The 14,164-nt window shown below is 38.2% G+C and overlaps 1 protein-coding gene across 2 annotated transcripts in view; it reads left to right on the top strand.

The window, feature by feature from the left end:
- The window catches only part of MRTFB (myocardin related transcription factor B), a 201,373-nt gene that overhangs the window by 133 nt on the left and 187,076 nt on the right, over window positions 1-14,164 (top strand). For both annotated transcript variants that reach the window (XM_024744478.1, XM_024744479.1), the window contains exon 2: window positions 8,258-8,322. The gene's annotated coding sequence lies outside the window, so the exon portion shown is untranslated. The remainder of the gene's footprint in view (window positions 1-8,257; window positions 8,323-14,164) is intronic.

Here is a 14,164-nt window from a genome sequence, read left to right as displayed (position 1 = left end):
CAGTCTCCTCGCAGCCAGTCCCCGCACGCGGGTGCAACCGCGAGGCGCACCTCAGTTTCCCCCGGCGGCGGGTTGGCGCCGTGGACGCGGCGCTGCTGCCCGCGGCAACACCATTTATTGAGCCTTAACCGTCTGCCCGCGCTTACGCGGTTCCACTGCTGGGCTGCACGGAGAGGTGAAGCGCCCTGCCCAGGGTCTCCGTGCTGGGACACGGTAGAGTAGGGGTTTAAGCCCTGGCACAGCGAGTCCAGCGCCCCGCCCCGTACTTGCCTCCCATCCTTCTCCCCACCCCCACTCGCTGGGTTTTAGGGCTCGAGTTCTACTCCTCCGGTCCCGATTGGGCTGCAGAGGGTGTGTCTGGGGACCCCCTCCCCCTGCTTGAATGCAGCATGGCATATGAGTTTATTGGGTGAGAGTCCTTGGCTTTTGTCGATTTCCCAAAAGGGTCCCTGCTCCCGAAATGGTCAATAACTTTTGTTTGGCCCTGTGTGAGGGCAGAAGTGGGCTTAAAAGCAGCGGTGTGTGTCGGGGGTGGGGCGTCAGATCGAATGGAAGTGGAATATTGCAGCCCAGGGCTTGCTTTAAGCAAAGGAAACTTTTCAAGTTTGTTTTTGGTTAAGCACGTGATTCCACTCTTCGGAGCAGTGGTGCTCAACTTTGTCAGACCAAGGCTCCTCCCACTTGCAGCAGAAGTTTGTAAAGCCCCCATTACAGCTCTGAAATGAACTTCGTCGGTAATGTAACCTACCTACATACATAATTGAAAATCAGTGTGATGCTCCGATTTAAATGTAAGGGAGAAGTAAAAGGAGAACAATATATGACGTGCATTGCCATATCACATCTAGCACATACTGCTGTGCTGTACCTGCTTCTAGTGAATAAGCTTGGCCTGAAGAGAGGTAAAAATATCAGAAGCTATTTCATACAAGAAAAGGAAAGATCAGAGAGATAGATAGACACAGAGGTAGGGGACGCCTAAGTGTTGGGATAAACTTTTTATGATAATGAAGAGAGAAACAAGTCCGGGTTGAATTAGGAATAACATGCCAAGGTAAAGTACAGACTATCTCAGTCAACATGTAAATAATATTAATATAACCCCTCCGTGAACGCCACGTTTTCAAACGACATTGTAGGGCAGCTTTTGTGCCACAAGCTTGGAGGTACTGGCTGCTTCGAGGCACCATGCTGGATTCCTACCGCTTATCACTGATAATAATGAATAAAATATTAGCTAGATTGAAAGGTTTTGTTTGTTTGTTTGTTTTGCTTTGTGTTTGATTCGGTGCCAGTATGTTACTTAGTAGTGTAGGTATGATCAGTATTGTGATGCAATTATATGTTGAGATAATGCATGGTGTGAGGAAATGGTCGCTAATTTTCAGGCACGAGTTATTATTCAATCTCAACTTCCCTCACGTTAGCTACCTTCCCCTGAATTACTGGGGTTTTTCCATAGTTTCTTGTGAAAACTGTTTAGTATTGTGTTCTAAAGTAACGCCAGTTACCGTGATAAATCTGGCTGGTCATTGAAACGATTCTCAGGACCAGGATAAATGTTCATTATGTAGCTCTGTCCCATGCATTGTGAGAAGTTCAAGCATCCTGGCTTCCAGACACTAAATGCCAGTGGTGTGCCCTAGTCACTTGATAACTAAACATGTCTCTTAGAGGACCGTACTAGCTCCTTTGAGATCCACTCTAAAAAACAGTCGTCGTTGTCTAGTCAGTTATAACAGGGAGGGGGGCAGAATTTAACTGACAAACAATTTTTATTGGGAACATTTTTTCCCTGTTCTTTCCTTCTACTTAACTAATATCCATGTTAGAGAATTTGGTCAATGCATATTGTACAAGGGTGAAAACTAAAATGACCTATAATCATATTGTCCTCAGTCCTCCTAATATGATTCATTAGAAATTCTTTTCATTTGAAACTGTTAGTCTTGCTGCTATGGGGAAAATGCAAATTGAGTTGAGAAAGTTCATCTCCGACTATTATATAGCTACAGTGTAACATGATGAATTTCTTCAACTTTTGTTAAATCTACAAAGGAAGTTTATTTTTCCTTTTCCTTGGATAGATAAATTGCTTCTTTGCTATAAGATGTTCGTTTATTGTTCATTGCTTGTTACTTTTGAAAGGTGCTATGGAAACAAGCATGTAAGTAAAGGCTTTTGTCAGAAAAGAAGGATGTATTTTGTACCTGCTTTTTGTATTTGGAGAGAGTGTGACTATTGAACTTGAAACCTTTTATCCGGGCATCTTGGTAGTTTCTGGTGGGATTAATCGGGTGAGAGGGAAGAAGGGAGTTGGGGGGCTCCTTCCTTTCAGAACATGAAGTTTCTCCCACTGCCTCCTCTCCAGTGGTCTCCCAGGTGCCAGACCTAAAGGTTTTTCTTACAGTGATCCTCTGATTATTTTTACTTCCCCTTGACCCATCACAAGTGCGCTCTCACAAACTGCACTTATTAAGAAATGTGTTTGCCCTGTTTTGTTTTGTTTTTGTTTTGTTTCAATAAATGACATGGCACCTCCTAGCAGGAAGGAAGCAGGGTTTCAACCCTGAAGTGTTAGTGCAGTTGGCCTTTAATTGGGGTGGGGGTCTTTTCAGGGGGACATTATTTACTCACTCATTAAACACCTATTATGGGGGGAAAATAAATAAATAGCCTAGAGATAGCTACATTGAATACTTTTGGATTGGAAAATTATCCAAATTGAGTGATTAATTTGTATTACTTTGTGCAAGCAGTATCATGTTCCAGGGTAAAAAGAGGTCACTCTTTTTTAATCACTACCTTTTAAAAAAATACTCATATGTACAAAAATGAACCAAATAATATTGCATGGAAGTTGAAACCGTTCCAGTGTTTAGGCGTGGGACAAATTGTCGTATGGACGAAAATCCATGCCTCTGTGGATGAAAATGCATAATTTATTACATGCATATCTCTGAGATTTATAATTAAGCTATTTCCTTGATATATTTTTTAAGATGCATATCTGAGATGGACTATATCTTAAAATTGACAAGTGATGGTTTAATTGGCAACTTTTGTTCTTTCTTAGTGGTACATAAAATGATAGTGTCTGGAAATGATGGCGTCTTATTGATAGATGCCGTAAGATAGGGATATGTAGAAATTTCAGCACATTGATTAATGTTTAACACCAAAAACTTTATACAAAGGATGACTTGCAAAATGAAGATACGTAACAGTTCCAGGTCCTTCCATCTCAACTAGAATTCTTTACTTGGAAGATGCCTTTAAAGATTTTCCCCCCATGTAAAACAAATGGAGAGTCAGTGTTTGTAAATATAAGAACCATTTTCAAAATGTTTAGAAGGAAACAAACTGGTGATTTTTCATGGAGAGCAGATGGTATGGTTAATGTGTTTGAAATAAAGTTAATCAGACAGTATAACCAGGCAGATGTATGAATATGCCTTCTTGGGTTTTTTTTCCCCATTCTGGAAGGTTTGTGGGTCCACTTATAAATGAAAGTCGTCTCAAACGAGACATCCTTAAATTGAATTTCAACAATTCACTGTTATTTTAATAAGACATATGCTTGAAAATGTATTTAGTCCGAGTTAAAGACAGAATTTATATGGGAGGCTACATGATGTCTCCCACCCTGGAAACCTGTGTATGGACTCTGCTACTGAGGGCAAATTTCATAGGAAACTCAGCCACGTGAAGACTACATACCTTCTTCCCCAGGTGGATTTGAGCTTTTCTTCGCAAGTGCACTCCCCAAACCAGCAGCACATCAGCAGCTTCCTGGAGCTGGTTTGAAATGCTGACTCAGGGGCTCACCCCAGACTTACTGAACCAGAATCTGCTTTTTAACAATATCCTCCTCCAAGTGATGCATGAGGATGTGTAAGAAGCATTGGATCAGATCACTGGCTCTCAAACTTGAGTGTGTATTACCAGAATTACTCCCTACCACTCCCAGAGTTTCTGGTTCAGTAGGTCTGGGCTGGGGCTTGAGAATTTGCATTTTTAACAGGTTCTCAGGTAATGCTGATGCTGCTGGTCCAGGGACCATACTTTGAGAAGCATTAGGCTAAAGCATCCTCGTTGCGCTTTCCTATTCTCTCTTCTGATTCCTTGCCCCCCAAATAGCGGTTTTATAGATTATTATAATCTTGTGCTTTAGCTTGATTAAAGAAAAAAAATCAGATTGTCTTGTATGATTTTTAGTGATGGCCACACTAATCTTGCTTGTTAATATCTAATTTCAGAGAAAAATTCTTTCATTTTTATTTACTATTACTTTTTAAAATGAAGTATAGTTGATTTACAATGTGTTAGTTTCAGGTGTACAGCAAAGTGATTCAGTTATACATACACACATATATACATATGTACACATATATATATATATATATATTCTTTTTCGGATTCTTTTCCATTATAGGTTACACAAGGTATTGAATATGGTTCCCTGTGCTATACAGTAGGTCCTTGTTGTTTATCTTTTTTATATATAGTAGTGTGTATCTGTTAATCCCAAACTCCTAATTTAGGAAAAAATTCTATTTTAATGCATGTTGGATTTTGACTCTAGGTGATAAGTAGTTCTCTTTCTCTTCGTCCTGTGAGTTATACTTTTAACACTTTAAAATTCTTTTTGTATATATAAAATGTTCATGTGGTTCAAAAACTAAAATGGAGTATTCTGAGGAGTCTAATTTCCAACTCTGTCTTGGTCTAATATGCTCCCTTTGGCCACGGATAATTTTTTCTATTTGTTTCCTATAGATGTCTACTGTTTCTTTGTGTAGATACAAGCAGATCCCAGTATACTCTATATATCCCCTCCTTTTTATATAAAATGTAAATTATTCTGACCCTGTTTTTTTTTTCAGTTATTATACCTTTAGTATCTTTCTACATTAGTATATAGAAAACATTTATTTAACAGATGCAGAATATACCATTGTGTGGCCTGTGCCAGAGTTTATTAAGTAGCCCCAATAAATGATGAAGTATCCCAATAAATGATGGATACTTGAGTGTTTTCCAGTCTCTTCCAGTCACAGCCTGTGGTGAATAAACTTGTGTACATATCATTTCGTATATGTGAAGTGTATCTGTGGGATATCTTTCCAGAAGTGGGATTACTGGGTCAGTGAGCAATGCATTTATAATTTTGATAAATGCTGCCCTCTTTCAGGGTTGTACAATTTTGAACTCCTGCAAGTAATGCACTAGAGTACCTGTCTCCATAGCCTCTCCCAATAGAGTGTTTACCAACCTTTGGATTTGTATCAGTCTGAAAGGTGAAAAGTTACTCGTGGTATTAATGTGCATTACTTTGATTGTGAGTGAGGCTGAGCATCTTTTCACGTGCTTAAAGGCTGTTTCTGTTTCTTTTTCTATGAACCATCTGTTCATGCCCTTTCTGCGTTTTTCTTTTGGATCACATTTTTCTTATCAATTTCTAGGAATTTATAAATTAGAGAGATTAGCCCTTTGTGATGTGAGTTGCAATTTCCTCAAGATTGTCATTTTAAAAAAAATTGCTGTCAAGTATTTTGGTATAGAGAAGGCTTTTAAGTTTTTTCTTTAAATTTTAAGTAGTTAATATTTTATGGTGTCTGGATTTTGAGTCACGGAAAGGCCTCCAAGAATTTGGATTTGGCCCATTTTTTTTCTTTCAGTGTTTTTTTCTTTTATGGTTTCATTTTTACACTTAAACCTTTGATCCATTTAAAATTTATTCTGGTGTTCAGGAGTGATATATAGATTCAACTTTTTCCATATGGCTACCAGTTATCTTTACCCATTTGTTTCAGAATACAATACACCTTCATTATATTCTGAATTTTCAGATGTATTGGGGTGCATCTCTGGACTTTCTGTTCTATTCCATTAAGTCTTTGTATTCCTGCACAAGTACACATTATTGGTTTTATAAAATGTCTTAATGCCTTGTAAAACTAGTTTCGCCTGTTGCCCTTTGTTTTCCTGGCAATTCTTGCTTGTTTATTTTTCCATGTGAACTTTAGAATCATTTGTCAGTTCCAGAAGAAAAAGAACTTAGGCAAATTGAGATCGTGTTAAATTTGTAAACTAACATAGGGAGAATTGATATCTTTCGGATATTGAATTTTCCTATCCAGGAACATTGTGTATTTTTTCATTTGTTTGGTTTTACTCCCGAATCCTTCTGGAGCATTTTCAAGTTTTTCTCGTATAGGTTTTGCCCATTTCTTATTAAATTTATTGTGTGTGTGTGTGTATATATATATATATATATATATACACACACACACACACATATACATGTATGTATATATATATATTTTTGTGAGATCTTCTTTTCCTTTATCTTTTCTAAGTGGTTTTTTTTTTTAAGGTTTGTTTTTTAAATTAATTTTTTTTGGAGCTGCATTGGGTCTTCGTTGCTGTGCGCGGGCTTTCTCTAGTTGCATTGAGCGAGAGCTACTCTTTGTTGCAGTGTGCTGGCTTCTCATTGCAGTGGCTTCTCTTATTGTGGAGCACAGGCTCTAGGCATGCGGGCTTCAGTAGTTGTGGCATGTGGGCTCAGTAGTTGTGGCTCGTGGGCTCTAGAGCTCAAGCTCAGTAGTTGTGGCACCCGGGATTAGTTGCTCCGTGGCATGTGGGGTCTTCCCGGACCAGGGCTCGAACCCGTGTCCCCTGCACTGGCAGGCGGATTCTTAACCACTGCGCCACCAGGGAAGTCCCTGTAAGTGGTTTTGATTGTTTGTATGAAGGCTGTTTATTTCTGTGTAAGTACAGAAGTTTATATACCCTGAAGTTCTAAGTAGTTTTTAACAGATGTTAAATTCTGCAGAATCCTTTATACATTTTTGCCTAAAAGAAAAGAAAGCCTTGGGAGTCAGGCTTACAGTTAAATTCTGTGGCTGCATTTATGAGCTCTGTGGACATCTGGGGATCTATTTGACTACTCTGAGTCTCAGTTTTCTAATCAGTAAAAGGAACATTTCTGGCTTGGTAAGAATGTTGGGAGAATTAAAAAGAGCTTGGGACTCATCACTTAGTGCCACTTCCACCACCATCACTGCCAGCGGCAACATAGATTGAGGTTGCTGTGCTGTTTTTCTTCCTCTTTCCCCTCTCACCTTTAAAAGACAAAGAAAAGAAGAAAAATGATAAAATGATGCTAGACTTGAAGTTAAAAGCAAGTTGTGATTCACTCGGAGCAGGATAATCAATATACTAAGAGAACAAACTCAGCCCCGTATTTGAGGCCCCTCCTGCCTGCCTTTCTAGCCTTGCTGCTGCTTGCCCTCTCCGATGCACCCTGACCGGAGGTTGCTTAGCTTTCCCCAAAGGCCCCGTGTTTCCTATAATGCCATCCCTTCCACCCAGAATGTTCTGCTACCTAATTCTACCAGTTTAGATATGTGCTGCCCTGCACCCAGTAAAAAACACGATCTGTCTCCATGTGTAGCTTGTCGGTCCTATAGCTTGGCCTTGATGGACTGGAAACTGTGAGGAGAGAAACTATGTCCCTCATGTCCACCAAAGAATACAGAATACCTGGCAAAGAACAGACACTCAGATATTTTAAAATAAGTAAATGAATAATTGACTTTGATCTTTCTTTTGCCTCGTATTATGTGTCTGGGTAATTTATCTGTCACCCAGTACATTGTAAACCCCTTGAAGATAAGGCTTATGCCGCTTCTCAATAATAATAGTAACAGTAATAATAATGGTGGTGGTGGAGGTGGTGAGAGGCAAATGGATTTATTTTATATAAGAACATGTAATAATAAAAGCGAAAATTGATGTTCATTGAACATTTATTATGTTACAGGAACTGTTTTGAAGTCCCCAATGTGGATTATCTCACATAACCCTCAGCAGTCCTGTGAGTTGGATCCTGTTATTATGCACGTGGGGAAACCGAGGCACATGGGTTTATGGACTTGCTCAACATCAGACAAGCTAGGAAGTGGTAGAGCTGAGACTCAGATGCAGGTGTTCCAAGTCTAGCAACCCAGCTTTTCACCTGTTGCAAGGTTGGATACAGTCATGTGTAGGTCCTCCAACCATTTAAGAAAAGTTATTTAATTCCACTTACACCTGCTCATTTTCCTTCCCAGCCATGCCATTTTAGTAACTTGTATTTTATTCTTTCCGATTCCTCTCAGACTTCATGTGCTCCAGGAGGCTTTCTCTGACCACCCTGCCTGGCATGAGTAGATGTTCAATTAAAAGTAATTTTAACTTTTTTCCCCCCTAGGTTCACAGTAAAGGTGCTAAGAAAGAGAATGTAAGACAGGAAAATAATTAAATATTTTTACTGAGGTAAGTTTTTTATGATTTAATTTTTTTAAAGGAAATGTCTCTTATTTTTTAAAAATTCCTCTCCATAGCCTGCTTTCTTAAGATGTAAGAGGGAGATTGTTTTAGGAGTGTTTAAGTTCATAGAACCTGAGGTTCTTAAGGTAGATGCCAGGAATGTGGGCTGTTTGAATAAGGTCATTTGGCTTCCTTACTTCTTTGACATGAATCTTTAAATTTCCATCATCTCATTGTTTTAAAGCATGGTGCTGAGAAGGAGGTCCCACAGGTGGAAATCCATAAGCTGTTTGGTGATTACATATACTTGCAACATTCAGTGAAAACTTTGATTTTAAAGTAGGGAGTTGAAGGGATTTGAAGCCACTTGGTGAGATTGCAACACTTTATTTTCTTAAGTGAAAATGTGTTGTTTATTTTCTTATTATAATAGTAAGAAAAAACCTCCCTCAATGACACCTAATTCCTGCCACCCAGAAATGGCTGCCATTAATATTAATATTTTGGTGAAAATCCTTTTAGAAATTTATCTATGAATATAGAAGTATTTATATACAAATCTTTAAATAAATTGGTGTACACTGTATATGGTGGTCATTTTTAAATGCAACAATATTTTTATATATCTCTACACATGAATTGTTAAGAGACATGCATAATCATATATGATCATTTTACTGACCATGTAATATTCCATTGTTTTAGAGGCACCATACTTTATTGAATCATTCCTTTGATGACCATTTAGACTGTTTCTAGTGGATAATAGTGTGTTGATTAACCCTGTACTTAAATCATTGTATACATGTTCATTTATCTTCTTAGAAGTATAACTACCCACACTGAGTTTTGTTCATCTTTTTAATCCTTGCCAGTCCAATAGGAGAAAAAAATGGTATCTTTTTTTTCTTTTTAATTTTATTCCTTTATTTATTTTTGGCTGCATTGGGTCTTCGTTGCTGCGCACGGGCTTTCTCTAGTTGCGGCGATCAGGGGCTACTCTTTGTTGCGATGCCCGGGCTTCTCATTGTGCTGGCTTTTCTTGTTGCGGAGCATGGGCTCTGTGTGCGCGGGCTTCAGTAGTTGTGGCACGTGGGCTCAGTAGTTGTGGCGCACGGGCTTAGTTGTTCCGCGGCATGGGAGATCTTCCTGGACCAGGGATCGAACCCATGTACCCTGCATTGGCAGGTGGATTCTTAACCACTGCACCACCAGGGAAACCCCAGTATCTTTTTTGAGATAGCAGGGTTTTTGACTGGAGTAAACCTTATATGTTTTAAAGACCTCTTTGATTTGATAGTCTTACATAAAGAATTTCCTCATCGAGCACATACCTGTGATTCTTATGTGTAAGTGAGACACTCTCTTGGACTTTAAATATGATGAAAATGTTAAAATATGTTGAGTTCTTTGTTTCTAGGTCTGTTGCCCTGATTAACTCATTATAAATAATTTGAAATTATTGGCAACTAACTAATTGTCTTGGATACTGAAAGTTTTCCTTTATAGAGAGTAATACCTTTGTTTTTTATTCACTTACAGTGGACCTTAAAGAAGCTTTAAAAACTAACTTCTTAACATCTTTCAAACATGAATACCAATTGTAGAATAGCATACAGAATGTGATTTACAAATTTAGGTGATAACAGAGTATTACTGAGTTATGTGAATATGTATTTACATGTAAACCTATGAATATTGATGTTGAGTCTCATCTGTCCAAAGGATTTTGCCAGTTTCTGATATGAATGTGAGATCTAATTTTATGTTTGTTTTAGATTTTATTTCAATCAAATAAGGGTTACCTAAGGAAGGTCTCACATGGAACAGATACCAACTTTGTTATTGACCTACTGTTCGTTCTTTGACTTAACAAAAAGCCAGTTAAAATTCATCTCTTTTTCCTTGACATAAAATGCATCTTATAGAATGCCTTTCATGTGGGTGCTTTACTTTTCACTCCAAGTTAACATTGTTGAGGCTGGGACCAAGTGTGTTTTATTCACCATCTTACATCCAGCAACTAATGTGATATTTGGCACGTACATGGCAGACACTCAGATCGTTTTTGAAGGAATTAATGATTGGTGAATATCATCATTGTTAAGTTAGAATTAAGATGTAAATGAGAAGTGCCTGAAATTTTAATTAAGAAATTTAATTTCTTGGAGAATAAAACTAGCGTCTGTGATTTTTAAATGCATCTAAATCTAGACATGCATAATTGTAGTGACACTTGCTACCATAACATTTTGTGATGTTTTGTTTGGACTGTTGATTTGGATTCTGTCGGGTTTCTTTGCAGAATCACATATACTGCTGTGTTTTAAATCTGCTTTTTTGTCTGTTTTTTCTTGTTGCTGTTAAGGGCAAAGTAAGTGAAGTAGGTCAGGTACTAGATCTTATTAAAGAACGCTATTTGTGTTTCATATTACAGACATGGGAATATCTTTCAGTTATGTTATTTGAAGACAAGGATGAAGTAAATGTCCCCAAATATATTTTAAATTATAATGGAGAGAAATTGAGTTATATTTTAATTGAGATTCAGCATTTATTAAAAATAAAAGTAGATAAATAGATTGCTAGCCATTAAGAAGAATGTGTAAATCTTTGTTAAGTATCCCGCCTATTAAGCTTTTCTGACGCATAACCAGTTTTTCACAGCCAAAATAAACAGAGAGAATGAAACAATTATCTAATAGATTAAAGCAATGTTGAGGACTCTTGTTTCATACATTTTGTTTCCACTAGAGTATGGGATTCTAAAGAATGCATGTGCTAGTTTTAATCAGTATTTTAGCAGCAGTTATTGCATGTAGAAAAATTTAACTTATTAAATAATCCCCTAGCAATTTTTATTTGTACTTTAATTTTCTTAGCAACTCCTTCCTTAATAAATAGTCTAAAGTTAAATCTAGGTAGACTTGAAAGGAAATTATTGAGTCTTCATTAGTAGGGTCTAAATTAATTAGATTTCCTGGACTTTACCCTCTGATATCATATTGTGGCGAACGGTATGATCCTGTGTTCGTTTTCTAAAATACCCAAAGTTCTGGGTTCTTATATCTCTCTTCTGCAGTAGTATAGGGATTTGCTTATATTGTAGCTTTCATTTCACTGATGAGTTAATTTCTTTAATTGCAGGCTTTAAAACCCCAATTCTAAAAATACTCCTGGACAGTGAGGCATTACTAGTAGTAGTAAAACTGGAGTCTTAATTAAACTTAAGACTTTATCATTTACTTCTCCTTTTAGCTGCATTTGTAAACATTTTTATACTGTATTTAAACAGATTTCAAGACATTCTTACGTATTTAATGGGTTGGATTCTGTGCATTTGCAAGTTTCCTCCTATTTTAGGCATAAAGGTTAAAGTTTAGACTGGCAGTGTAAGTGGTTATTTAATTGGAAAGTTAGAAAGAGGAGAAATTCTGTCTTCATATACAGGGTGTGTGGTGGTAGAATATTTAGGTGAAACTGTTTCATTGTCAGGGTGAGAGTACTGAACTGCAGTAGGAGGGCAAAAAACTTGTTAAGTGCTTATATGCGATATAGATAACAGCTCCCTAGCAAAGGCAGCACTCTGGCCTTACTCCTGTAGTATCTGTAATAAGTTGGTCTCTCACAGAGGTTTTTGTTGTTGTTGTTTGTTTTGGTTTTTTTTGTTGTTGTTTGTTTTGTTTTTTTTAGAGGACTGTATTATTTCTCACTTGTGAGATCAATGTTTTATTTTTTATTTATTTTATTTATATTTTATTTTTGGCTGCGTTGGGTCTTCATTGCTGCGCACGGGCTTTCTTTAGTTGCGGCAAGTGGGGGCTGCTCTTCGTGGTGGTGCACGGGCTTCTCATTGAGGTGGCTTCTCTTGTGGAGCACAGGTTCTAGGCGCATGGGCTTCAGTAGTTATGGCACGTGGGCTCAGTAGTTGTGGCGCATGGGCTTCGTTGCTCTGCAGCATGTGGGATCTTCCCGGACCAGGGCTTGAACCCGTGTCCCCTGCATTGGCAGGTGGATTCTTAACCACTGCGCCACCAGGGAAGCCTCCAGAGAGGTTTTATTAAACTCTGAGTCTTAAGGGGAGAGTTTTGGAAAGAGGGGTAGAGAACAATAGCTTTGGGCCACAAGTTCCATAATGAATGTGGTGCTTAGGGAAACTCTCCAGGAATAGCTATCTCCAGCCTCCGAATGTCCCATTGCCCTTGAGACATTTCCCTCCTTGCTAACCCTAGAAACTTTTCCTGGTGTTGTGGTGTGATGGAACATTGTCTGGAGCTGGGCAGAGGGAGTCTGACTGTCTACCGGTGCAGAGTCTAGATGCTCTCTTTAAGTAGACTTCCAGCATGGGAGTATGGCATATTCTAGCACTGGGATGACAAATATGGGAAGTCCATGCAAGCTTTATACCTTCGTTCCAGTTTGTTCAGAGAGGACACCTAGTTCATGGTGAGGGTTATGTTTGTGTCTGCTAAACCCAGTAAGTTTTGTTTTAAGTAGATTTCAGTCTATTCTAATGTAACAAAGTTTTTCAGTCTGAATGTTCTAGCAGCCATCACTCAAACGTTAATTGCTGTCAGTGGGAAGGGATATCCTCCTACATCTTTTCTGGAGCGCTTGAAACCATCCCACTTCCTTTTTCTTTTACCTTAAGAACTGATTACTGACACTTGGGAATTATAATCAGATTGCATCAATCTTTATAGAAAGGTTACCAATTATTGCACTGGAAAATAGGCATTTGTCTCTCATAGTAAGTGTTTCTCTTGGTGTGTCTCTCTCAGTTCATTGCTTTTAAATACCTCTTAGGTGAATGAATGCTTTGTGTCGTGCCCTGATTTAATACATTTAAAACAGACTTTATTGATGGCTTTCTTACTTTCAGTTATATGGGAGGGGGAATAATTTATTCAATATGGAATTTTCATAGGATATTTCGGTTGCTTAGATGTCCTTGGGGTAGAAAAGAAAGGTTGATGTCAATTACTTACACTGTGATATAAGCTCCAGAATCAGTATTTGCATTGAAGAGTTGAGAGCAGTGAGGATATTTATGGTGGGGATGTACATATAGAGCATTGAACTCTACCTCTTGTGTGTATTCTCTCATTTTGTTCTCTAATGACTCTCTGAGGCTAGATACAGTCACTCCAGTTTTAGAGAATAGAAGGCCTTGGTTATGAGATTTGTCCTTCGGCACTCAGCTAGTATGCTTAAAAGAAAAACAAAGCAATGACTTGAATCCAGATCTCTCTGGCTCTTCTTGTGTTCACCAACAGAGAAAAGGGTCTCACAGTTGTTAGAATGTTTCCATTATTGTAGATTAGTGAAATGTTGGGTGGAATGAAGACACAGCTGCTTTATTACCACCATCACCATCGTTCTTACCCTCCTTTTTATTTCTAATGTTCTTCAACATTAACTGGTAAAGTTTAGGAGCCTGCCAGGGTATCTGGCTCATTGTGTTCAATACAACATAGGCTTGTTTAATTTAGCAGTGCTCTGAGATGAAAGGTTCACGACGACCAAGTACAAACAGACCTTCTGTGGGATGTTACTTTTGTTATAGGAGAGAATGCTTGTTTTTCCTTGCTCTGTGCTAATAAAGAAGCTGGCACATTTTCTCATGAGTTAAAAAGGACTTGGACTTGTTTAAATCTGTGTAATCAAAGGGAAGTGAGTGGTTCTGATAAACATTTTTCTTTGTACAGTCTTTGGTTAATTCCATTTCATACCTGCCAGAGAATTGCAGTATGCTCTTTCGTTCTTTCCTCTTTTTACTTTGGATTTGATATCATGGTTGGTCATTGTAGGGATTTGGTGGTAGGAAAATAAATCATTTCCTCGTTTG

This window comes from Neophocaena asiaeorientalis, unplaced genomic scaffold, assembly GCF_003031525.2.
Source record: "Neophocaena asiaeorientalis asiaeorientalis breed wild unplaced genomic scaffold, Neophocaena_asiaeorientalis_V1.1 scaffold91, whole genome shotgun sequence".
Lineage (NCBI taxonomy): Eukaryota > Metazoa > Chordata > Mammalia > Artiodactyla > Phocoenidae > Neophocaena > Neophocaena asiaeorientalis.
This window is presented reverse-complemented; position numbering and strand designations above follow the sequence as displayed.